The 11,900-nt window shown below is 32.5% G+C and overlaps 1 long non-coding RNA gene across 31 annotated transcripts; it reads right to left on the bottom strand.

Moving 5' to 3' along the window:
• Window positions 1-534: 534 nt before the first annotated feature.
• Window positions 535-8,370, bottom strand: LOC110899687. Of its 31 annotated transcripts, none has more exons than XR_002570444.2 (18): window positions 8,057-8,364; window positions 7,729-7,819; window positions 7,440-7,547; window positions 7,092-7,162; window positions 6,582-6,916; window positions 6,207-6,288; window positions 6,020-6,102; window positions 5,792-5,900; window positions 5,498-5,572; window positions 4,764-5,057; window positions 4,550-4,684; window positions 4,099-4,386; window positions 3,250-3,300; window positions 3,124-3,165; window positions 2,677-2,870; window positions 1,712-1,795; window positions 1,518-1,591; window positions 535-717 (listed from the first exon to the last, which is right to left on the bottom strand). It is a non-coding gene; the product is annotated as an uncharacterized LOC110899687 (long non-coding RNA). The 31 variants fall into 31 exon arrangements; XR_004876302.1 differs by lacking the exon at window positions 3,250-3,300 and adding an exon at window positions 5,244-5,308 and having other exon boundaries at window positions 4,550-4,602; XR_004876301.1 differs by having other exon boundaries at window positions 5,498-5,627.
• Window positions 8,371-11,900: the final 3,530 nt, after the last annotated feature.

Below are 11,900 nucleotides of genomic sequence, written 5' to 3' on the forward strand. Positions count from 1 at the left end.
CCGGTATCTAGCCAAAATTTGGCCAGAATAGGACCGCCATTAACTGCCTAACTTTTAATCGGCCAATCGGTGAACCTCTGATTAGTGATTAATCGACGACTAATCAGCGACTAGTCGGGATTTTTACAACAATGCAAATAACACATTTTTTTTGTACTACACATCCTTTAGAATTTCTTCACGCACTCTCTCTTCTGCATACTTTCACATATAGTAAACACACATCGTGAGGAATACATGAAGATTATATTATATTGAAAGAACATATAAAACAAAACCAGTTATTTATTTTTCTAATCTTAATATTTTTAAAATATAAGGATTTATAGAAAAGTAACTATCTCTTCTAAAACTCAAAAAAGAATCAACAACAAATTCCATTCATATATATTACTTACACATGTATAAACTATATGTAGATTACATTAATTACATACAAATACCCTTAAAAATTTTAAGAGTATATATATATATACTAGTCTAAGTACTCGTGTGTTACACGGGCGCTTACACAAAAAATATCTCCTTTAACAATGTTGAAACAAATATTTTAATTATATAAATGTTAAACTACTAACGTAAATATTAGAGTACACTGAATAATTGAAATACATGAATGAGAAAAAATCACAAATCGTTAAAGATTTCTTCAACCGACCTGGACTGATTCTTTTCAACACGACCATCTTGCCACCTCCATATTCTATGTTCTTCAACCTATATTAAGCGTGGAAATAAAGCTTTTTGGACTAAATGAACTTACCCACCAACACCTTGGTCACTGAATCAATAGAGTTAACACTTTTGAGGACGAAAAAGGTTATATATCGAAATGTCATTGCAAGTAGTTGAAAAGTTATATAATGATGTCGGAATAGGAGTAAAAATGACGATTTCAACCCCAAACCCAAATGGACCCATTATCCTAACCTACTCTTGTTGCCATAAATTGTTAAACAAACGTCAACATACTAATTCTTGTTCCTCAATTATTTGTCTAGTGCTCTTTGTTATTCCTTGAAGGAGACATTTTGCTTCATTGCCTCTCAAATGCAAGAGCTAAAAACAATCCCTTCTCTAGCATGTAAGAGACCACTTTACCGTTATACCCTCCAGAACAAATAAGTAAAAAAGGTGAAGTTACAGGAAAACATATAGTAAGCGAAACAAATTGAGAAGCATATACAGTAAGCATTGGGGGTAGAACAGGTTGGGTACCAGGTCAAAATGGGTACGGGTTTAAACAAACCATTTTAAATGCGGATCAAAATGGATATAGGTTGAAAGCAATCATTTTGAATGCGAGTCAAATGGGTTGTGCTAAGTTAACCAACAAATTTTGTCCATCAGTTTTTTATAAATATTAGGATTATAGAGATATACTTTTACAATGATGATCTAACTTAGGAAGTTAATGAATAAAAACAGACTTTCTATGTCTTTCAACACGTTCGATGTGTTCCCCTCTTATTTAAAACCTTATAAAATTGACAATTTGAAGAAAATAGAAATTTTACCTATCATCCGGTCGGGTAAGATGACATGCTAAGGTGCTACAACTTCATGAATAGTTTCAGTAGACTAATTCCTCCTGCAGCAAGTAACTCCTTATGATAAATTTTGAAAACATAATCAAATTGAAAAGTTTCTAAATTTAAAATCTTATAAAACTAGAAAGGTTTTATCTTTAATAGAGAAAAACGATTTTTACCATATAAAGTTACAATCCACAGAGCTATGATCCCACGGATTAGATGAATCGGCAGGTTTAGAAACAAGGCATGCATCCAAAGAACTATGAAATAAGTCAATATAAGTCAACACCTCCTATTTCTAGGAATCATTTTTGGATAAACCAGCTAAAACATTAATACAAAATAAAACAGCAAAGGTTAACTCTACCGAAACGAACCTACACGGACCGAAAATGAAAACATAACCCACGACCAAACCGACATGAACCAATAAGTGTCAAACCAACTTATGAGCTGATAAGTACCTAAGCGCCATGATCTGCACGCTTCTTAACATTCAAAGCAACACACATGAATCACACTGATATTTTATCCTCATCCACTTGTGGCACCCGCCACATGTTCATATACGTCTAAAAAAAGATGATTATGATAGAATAAAATACCAAATATAAAGAACTGAAACAAATAACATTTATCAATGTTTTGAAAACTATACCGGAAATCGAACCGGCCACACTGTTGATTCATTAGTCAAATTGTACTTGAAAACAAATGACGCTATAATTAAGTTACAAAAAATATTTATATATAAAAAATATTCTAAATACTACTATATTGCGGTCTGGCCGAATCCTGTGTCTACAACCCCATAAACTATTTGTAATGACTAATCACTTATTTACCTGAGCTAGGGTTAGTGTGTGTGTGTGTGTGTATATTAGATGTAGCAAGAAAGATTTCAATAGAATCACTTATTTAAAAAGTCATAAGAAACTTTTGCAAGCTTTTACAAAATTTAACATGTGAGGAAAACAATAATATAATACCACCAAAACAATTAATATAGATGATCACGGAAAATGCTTGAGTCCATGATCCTCAATCAAACAAACAGAATCCCATGTCCGACATATGAATTTAACAAATTCAAATCAGTAATGAAAGATTCATTAGAATTAACAAAATGAAGTAGACTTACATTAGTGAGAGACTACAATAATCGGCGATTCTGTCTCCACATCTTGTCAAGATCGCATCTTTTTACTTGTCACCGTAGATGCCAATCGTCGGAATAGAACGGCCAGCCAGAGACCGTGAGCGACTGCCATTACTCCGCCACTCTCTGTCTCTTTTTTTTACCATCTTCGGCCTCATGTTTAAGGTGTTGAGAATCTGAGACGGGAAATCGAGAAAGAAGTCAGGTGATGTGATTTGCATAGAGGATGAGGGAGGATTGGAGGAGAGGTAAGAAGAAAGATTGAGCGATCGTTGGAGATTTTGTTCGTATAAAGAGAAAGGGGCGGATGTTTGAGAAGCCGGGTGAGGGAAAAGTAGAAAAAAAGCTCTATACAATTTTTGCCGCTCAAAAAAGAATTACCAAGAAGATGCAAGTTTACAACAATTCTAAAATGCATATGGTAGATACCTTACATCTGCAATCCCATGGCAGATTACTTCCCCTACAGACCTAAATATATGAAAACTCATGTTAAAGAAAAAGAAGATGGCTACAAAAGATTGAGTATGAAATATACAAGTCAGAGGTACTTACTTGCAGCAAGACTCTGGGAGAAATGATAATTTCATAGACATATATATGCTCCTGGAGTGGGTTTGGGTAATTGATTAAGATGGGTTTGGGTTAGGATGGGTATGGGTCAGGATGGGTTCGGGTAAGGATGAGTCAGGTAAGAATGAGATGAAAAAAAAAATTAAAGAATAAAAAAAATTTAAATTTAAAAAAATAAAAAAATAATATAAAAAAACTTTAAAAAACTGCAGAAACTATTTGATGTTTCCACCCTTACCGGTTAGAAAAAAACCAGTTTTTAAAAAACCCGGTTTCGGTTTTTAAAAAAAATAATCACTTCAAGTCTTTGGTCAGTCCAAGAACCGACTTGTGATGAAATTATTGAGCTAGTATTAGAATGTGCTTTTAATGACACCAACGAAGATGACTTAAGCGTCGGTTTAGTCAACTCAGTGAGTGCGGGCCAAGCCGCACCCATAAGTGGACTAACCGCATCCTCGAATCCATTAAAAAATCGAAGCGTGTTTCGCCCGTAGTTTAGAAACAATACTTAAAGATATCCATCTAGTTTAGAAAGAGTACTTTTTTAAACTAAAGTCATGATAGTGTTTTTGGTCCACATTTTTTTCGGTACCGGTACCGGTACGGTACCGGTATTTACTTACGGGTGGTAAATACCGGTACCGAACCAGTATATTCGGTACTGATAGTGATACCCACTTTTCTCGTTTTCGGTACCAGTACCGGTTCAGTATCGAACAGTACCGTGCTAATCCCTACTTAGTAGTGGACCATAACCCGATTTGTATTTTAGCTAATATTGAACTTTAGAATAGATCTTTAGTAAATATACTCAAGTAATGGCTATACCACTTTGTCTGTGGAGACAAAATCATCCATCCGATGAAGTACTTTCCACCCAATTCACACAGTTAGACAATGCTGCAGTTCCACCATAAGAAGCATTGGTTGAATCAACACCTTCAATTTCTGTATTCCCACTGTCTCGAAGATTTTCATTAAAAAAGTTTTGATGAATTAGCTCTTGTCTATCACAACTTCACTACCGACTTCCTTGATCGGCCAAACAGGGGAAGGATTCCATCTTTGCATTCAGCATCAGGGCTTGAAACTTTGTTAAGATCACCAAAAGGAAACCTGCAATTATGTAAACTCCATCTAAACACACTTGCAGAGCACAAAAAAACAAATAAAAAGCCTTGCAGTGGTTGGGTAACACCGTAACGGGTCAAAACGGGCTGGGGTTGAAACTGGTCATTTTTATCACAAATTAAAGCACGTTAAACCAAGTTGAACTTACCCGCAAGCCAGTGCTCCAAGTTCAAGCTTCATTGGCCCGTATTCGTTCTCAATCTATCACAATAAAGATTGATAATAATCACACTTCATATTAAGAACATTTGAAGAATCACCATTGAGTAACTTTACTTTTCGCCTATATGTATTGAAAAAATAAATTTCAATCCTATATGTTTAATTCAATGAAATATATTGATATGTAATGACCAAATTACCCATGAGGATTCCAGATGGTCGGGCACCCATTAGAACTAGAACTGACAGATACGGAATTTCTTCACTACAAACGAACACAAGTTAAACTGAAAAACCTATAGAACATGTCAGATGTACCAGTTAACCAACCCGACTGTTGGCTTGTTTCACCACCTCTAAACCAAGTCTATTGCGCAAACTTAAAAAGAAAACGAAAATCTTATCCAAAAGTTGCCATCACTCGGGTTGAGACATGAAGTGACTACAGCCAGTTCTTTCACCTCCTTGATGGCAACTGCATTTATATCTTCTCCCTGTAGATAGAATACAAATTATGAAGTGTAAATAGGAGCGTTCAATGGTTTGAAACTGGGCAAACCCAATAAACATAAATAACATAACAGAAAACTGAACCAATCTAAACTGGTTTTGATCCCAAACCAGACTATGGACCAAATACAAACTTGAGTAGCAACAGACACGTTATATGGTTGCTTTACCCTCCAAAGGTATTCGATTATACTCAAAGGAAACGCTCCATATCCCACTCGTAGTCCAGCTAGGCCTAATTATATCCCAAACAGGTCATGTAAAAAATAGCTATAGAGTGTCACATCAAATGGAGTTAACAATATTTTATAAAAAAATGAGTCAAGCAACTAAACTCACAAAGACAAAACTATACGGTCATTGTTTTCTGTCACACTCACACATAGTTATACGAACAAAATTAGTGGAAATTGTAAAAATGTACCTGCTCTTTTACTAAATGTTCGAAGAACAATAAGATTCTCATGCTTCTTCACCCATCCCATCTTTGATTCAAGTCCTGAAAATTCAATGTACGCTTCATCCAGTACAACAAGATTTGGTAGATCAAGTATCTTCATTAAAACATCATCATTGATCACATTGTCAAATAATACATGAAAACACAAAATATTACAATAGCAATGTCACCTAAATCTCCTATATGAAGCTCATAAATAAGTTTTAAATATTTGAGATTAAATTAGAGTATTATATTAGCAAGAAAATTAACGATTACCTCCCATCTGGATTGTTAGGAGAAGTTAGAAAAATGATCTTTGGTTTCTCACGCTCAATAACTTCAGTAATCTTTTGTACATCCAAGCTAAAGTCCATGTTCCGAGGTACTGTATAGTGTATAGTTAATCAGATGGCATTAAGTAATTATGTCAATATAGGTACGAAAACAAACTATATCATTACAATCAACGAATTAATTTAACAAAGTATATAAAAAGCAAATTACCCTTTCAAATAACAAGTTCCAAAACCAGTAGCACCACAAACTGCCAATATCCATCCTCACGTTATCAAATCACTGCCTCATGCCTGTAAAAAAAGATTAACAAATGGCACAATACATGAGAATTAACGACTATAGCCAATTTTTGTAGATGATCATTAGAAGTAACGTCACAATTGGTAGTACTTACCTTGTTTGCTATGTTGTTGAAAAGCCTGTCCAATCCTTCGTAAAGTCCTTCTCTGAAGGTTGCACAAGTGCTCTGGATGTACCTAATCAAAAGAATCGGTGAGTTTGTATACTGGTCGATAAACAGGAATCACACTATAGGTATGGGTTTGGTAGCATTGTGGAATGAAATTTTCAAGGGTTTCCTTTCTAGTTCTAAAATACATACCCCTGAACCAAACACCCTATATGATTATTATCCACATTCCCTCTTTTCCAAACCGCCAATCCAAACACACCTAGTTAGTTTCTAACATTTGTACTTTTTACTTTTGTGACGTAAGTGACTTTAAGCTGCTAATTATTCAAATGGATAGAAGATCTAAATGTTGATTACCAGTAGCGCTGTCGGAGAGAGTGGAGACCAAGCTTATCGGTGATTTCAGCAGCATTCATTGCATTTGGGAGATCTTGTTTGTTAGCAAACATAAGGAGAACAACTAAAACAAAATCTATGTAGTTATTGACATAGGAAACAATGACACACAACATGTACTCCACAATCCAACAAGTGATCAATCAGACATATATTTAAACAAATCAATCACTTACTTCATTCAACATCTTGTGAAATTCATCTCTTACCTCAACAACTCTATCCCTGTCGTTGCTATCAACCTCAAAGATAAGACCCTGGGTGTTCTGGAAATAGTGCCTCCATAATGGATGAATCTACAAATACAACACATTAATGTAAACATATGTACTTATGCAGTAATGAACACAAAAAATCTTAAAACGTCCAAACAAAAACAAATTAGTGTTTCCCTTAAGACATCATTCTTTAAAAGAGAGTAAGTTCAGCAACATTAAAAACTCAAAAGTCATAAATTAGTATCTGTTCTACCTTGTCCTGACCCCAGACATCCCGAACTGTGAAGCTAATGTTTTGGTACTCAACAGTCTCCAAATTAAAACCTGCAAAATATAACCCCGTTAGCTATTAAACTTCTAAGTTCTAACTTTGTCTACAGGACTGTATAATAGCCATTAAACAACCTAAAAGACAATTTTTATTCCACCAAATTGAAGTTAAAAAAATGACTGAAAATCTATAAAGTTCTGGTAATAACTTCACATTTTAATGGATAATATATTACTTTGAAGAGAATCATAATCATCCTTTCTCTTTTAATTTAAACACATAATCATCTTCTTAACACATAAAAAGCATACCATACAAATCAAAAATAACCTGAGGAATCTGCTAAGGTCAAATCATCAACATTTTCATTCAATTCTTTGAGTGCAACAGGTACATAAAACGACACTTCTCCGTTATTTGCATCTTCTTTCAACATCTCTGTTATACATATCAAAATCATCCAAGAAATAACCCTAATTATTAAGATATACAGAACCCACAAATCAAAATCAGTAAAACTCATTATCCAATTCGAATAAAAACCCAATTAAAAAAAATCGAATCGAACATGTAAAACATTAGATGGCGTAGGGAATGATTGAGAGGAAGATTCAAGTACCACAAAACCACTGCTGTCGCGACTCCTCCACCATCAACATTATACCACCATTGCCGCCGCTAGACACAGCCACTGCCTGGTTTCGCTACCTCTGTCATGGTTGATGTTTCAATTAGAAATCACGATTCAAAATTTCAGAAACGATTGGTGATTTAACATTAAACACATGAGAACATATACAAACATCACAAACGATTTGAGATTTCGGATTTCAGATGAACATCAAAAAGTGATTTTGCAAACATCAATTGTTAAAATAAAAACCCTAAAAATGAAGAACAAAAAGATTAAACATAAATTAAAGCTTAAAGATTAGAAGAAAACATACCTTTTGCTGGTTGCTTTAGACTGAGATCTAGGTTGTGATGGAACAGAGAGATACAACGATGTAACAGGCAGAGATATATGAAATTGAAATTAGGGTTTAAAGGATTGATTGGAGAGAGAGATGTATTATGAAAGTGTGTTTGAGAAAATTTTCAATTGATTGATGATTGATGCGGTTTCCATATGAACAACAGATTAGCGGTTTCAAAATTGAATTGAATGAAGGAGGATGGAGGAAAAACCTTTTGCCGCTCATATGAAAGTGAAGGAGAATTGAGGAAAAGGAAATTGCCGCTCAAACAACAATTATCTGGCCAAAGACCATTGCCACATCATGGTCAAATGGTTAACATTATTTTGCTTTAGTATTAGATATATATATATATATATATAGGATTAGGATCAATAGTGAACAACTTCTTGAAAGTGAACTGAATGAACTAATCTTGGCTCTTGATCATTTTTTAGATTAAAAGGGTAAGATTGGCATTAACCAACTATGTTTAATTAGAATCCCTTAATTTTCTCATCTCTTATCTCTCTCTCTCTCTCTCTCTCATTTTTAATTATTTTTCCATCATTTCTTTATCCATAGATTTTGTTTTAATTTTAACTTGAATATTCTTTTTCTTTTATTATTCGTATATATAAATATCATAATACATTGTTTTTAACTTTTTTATAATTTTCAATAAATATTAATGAAATTGTAATTATTTTTGGGCATTAACTTTTTTATTTGAATATGTGATGAAGTTATTTATTTTTGCATACATGTGATATGTTTCGTTTTCTTTAATTTCATATTTTTTTATGAATCTACTAGTGTGCATGTATAATATAGTATATGTTATTAATATACACATATGTAACCATTTCTTAATATAATCCATAGATGTATAAAAAACTGTACGCATGTGTATAAATTAACATTTGTGTATCTTGTATAAACTGATACTAGCGAGACTGTACACATGTGTATACACTAACAACTGTTTATCTTGTATATACGGAAACTAGCGAGATTTTAGGGATTTTGATTATATTGTTTAATAAATGCAATTTACAAAAGACTCAAATACCCTTCTATCAATTATTTTAAAGGGAAGTTATAAAATTATAATTACAATCTTGCCATTATTTAAAAATCTCTAGATGATATAATCCAATGGCCCAGATTAGTTCACACAGTTCACTCTCAACCTAGTGTTCACTCTAGAACCCTACCATATATATATATATATATATATATATATATATATATATATATATATATATATATATATATATATATAGGGGAAGGTTTAAATGAGAACGCTAAATATTGTGAGAACCGTGAGAACAAATGAAAAACTGCGAGAACTTGGTCAAAAACAATTCAAATTCAAAATTTTTTTTCTACACTTATCATTATTATTAGAATACAATGTTAAAAATTTAAGTTACACGTTTAAATTTACGTGAATTCGTAAATAAAGAAAATTTACACATGTGTAAGTTTGCCATTTACACATGTGTAAATCTGTTATATTTACACATGTGTAAATAATCTAAAAAGAGTGATTTTGAAAGGAGAAATGAATTATTTGATGTTGTAAATTCTTTTTTTGATGTTGTATCTTAATTACAATGAGGTTTGTATTAAAAAAATTGGTTTTAATTGGTTTTTTCATTCGTTCTCACGGTTCTCGTAATATTTAGCGTTCTCAAGATAACCCTCCCCTATATAGGTATAGGGTCAGGATCATTTCAGAACCATAAATATTTACAGAACTCCAAATAAACAATCTTTTTATTTATATATTTTTATGTTTAGGATAATTTTATCATTTATTATGTATAATTTTACGATAAGAGTAATTTTATCCTTTTTATATGTAGTTTTATAATTACACATATGTAAACTAGTTTTTTTACATATATGTAATTAGTTATGACACATATATATAATTTTGGCAATTAAACATATGTAAACTACTTTTTACATGTATGTAATCAAAGAAATACATATAATAGATGATAAAAAGATCCTAAATACAAAAACTTATATATAAAATGATTGTTTATTAGGAGTTCTGAAAGTTCTATAGTTATTTATAGTTCTGAAATGAACTCAATTATATATATATATATATATATATATATATATATATATATATATGTTCATCAGAGATCTGGGGAAGTCATGACTACACGCAAACATTAAATGAGAACACATACCTTTTGTGAGAACAGTGACAACTATTATGAGCCAAACATATATGTTTCTTAGAGTTTTAACTAAAAGGTTAAATTGGTAACTGTATAACCTAATGAGTTAGACCACCCAGTCAAATTGCCATTCCCCAACTTGTTGGAAGCTTGAAACCATCGCCCCTGTTTCCAATCACGACCTCCCCTAACTTGCCGGAACCATAAAATCGTCGCCCTGGTCAAATCGCCGGCAAACACGCGCAACCATACTTTAATGTTCGCGTGTAGTCACGACTTCCCCAGATCTCTGATGAAGCGATTTGCTTTTATCCATTATTATGCAAATTAATAGTTGTAGTTTGTGATTCATTAAAGATGGAGAAACATCATCTTTTTCCAATTGCTTTGTATGCAACAACTAACAAAACCCTAACTCTTATAATTGGGCATCTGTGTGGTATGTATGCTATTTCATCTTTTCCATTAAACATCATGATTTTGTTGAATTTAGGGATAAACTATGGGCATGGAAAAGAAGTTCTAGTGAGTTTATTGTATCATTTCACATAACTTGTTTTTTTTTAATCCTAAAGTGAGTTTTGTGTTTTGCTTCTAATTTGCATAGTTTAAATGAAGTTCTAGTGGTCAAAAGCATAATATAAATTAAATACCCTATTAGCTAAAGCAACATTTACAGAAATAATGGATTTTAATAATCCCAACTATTAACTATTGGACGGCAACGGTCCCAACTTCAAAAATAACTAGTGGTGTTCCAACCTGTTAAAATATTGTAGACCAATGGACTTTTACTAACAGAACCTTAATTTCTTTTTGTCCCCTTTTTTCCCTTTCTGTTAGCCAATCCCTTGGTTTAAAATATTTGAAAAGGTAGGACCACGACTGGTTATTTTTGAAGTTGAGACTGTTGCCGGCCAACGGCTAATAGTTGGGATTATTAAAATCCTTTATTCCACATTTAAAGTGCATCTTAATTCTGATTTGGAATCGCTAGGCGAGTTAAACGAGTTGTATTTTTTGTATCGCATGTTATCTGTTTCCCTAATGTTACATTTTAATCTGCTACAAAGTTTGTTTGTTATAGACTCTGTATGTCCTTAATGATGAGAATTCTCCCTAGAGTCATTGTCACGTATCTTAGTTTGTTTGTAATATTTGTTGTTGAATTACACATGCGTAAATTGTTCACTTTCACATTTTTGTCTATGTGTAAACTGTTCATTATTACATTCTATGTATGTATTACATATGTGCAGCCAAATTACACTTGTAAATGTTCTCTATCACATATTTGTGTTAATTTACATATGTGTTTGGTATACATATGTGCAACTGATTTACACATGTGTAAACTATTCACTGTCACATGTCTATGTATGTTTTCCATATGTAAAACTGAATTACACATGTGTAACTATTCTCTGTGACATATTTTGGTCTCTTTTTATAGTGTGCAACTAACATATGTGTAAAATGTTCAATGTTACATATCAATTTATGTTTTTACATATGTGCAATTGAATTACACTTGTTTAAGCATTTGGATTTTCCATTTTTATATTTTTTATGTCAAAGTTCCAATACTATTATGTGTCCGAGTTTATTTTCTTATATGTTATCAGATTTTAATT

This window comes from Helianthus annuus, chromosome 13 (assembly GCF_002127325.2).
Source record: "Helianthus annuus cultivar XRQ/B chromosome 13, HanXRQr2.0-SUNRISE, whole genome shotgun sequence".
Lineage (NCBI taxonomy): Eukaryota > Viridiplantae > Streptophyta > Magnoliopsida > Asterales > Asteraceae > Helianthus > Helianthus annuus.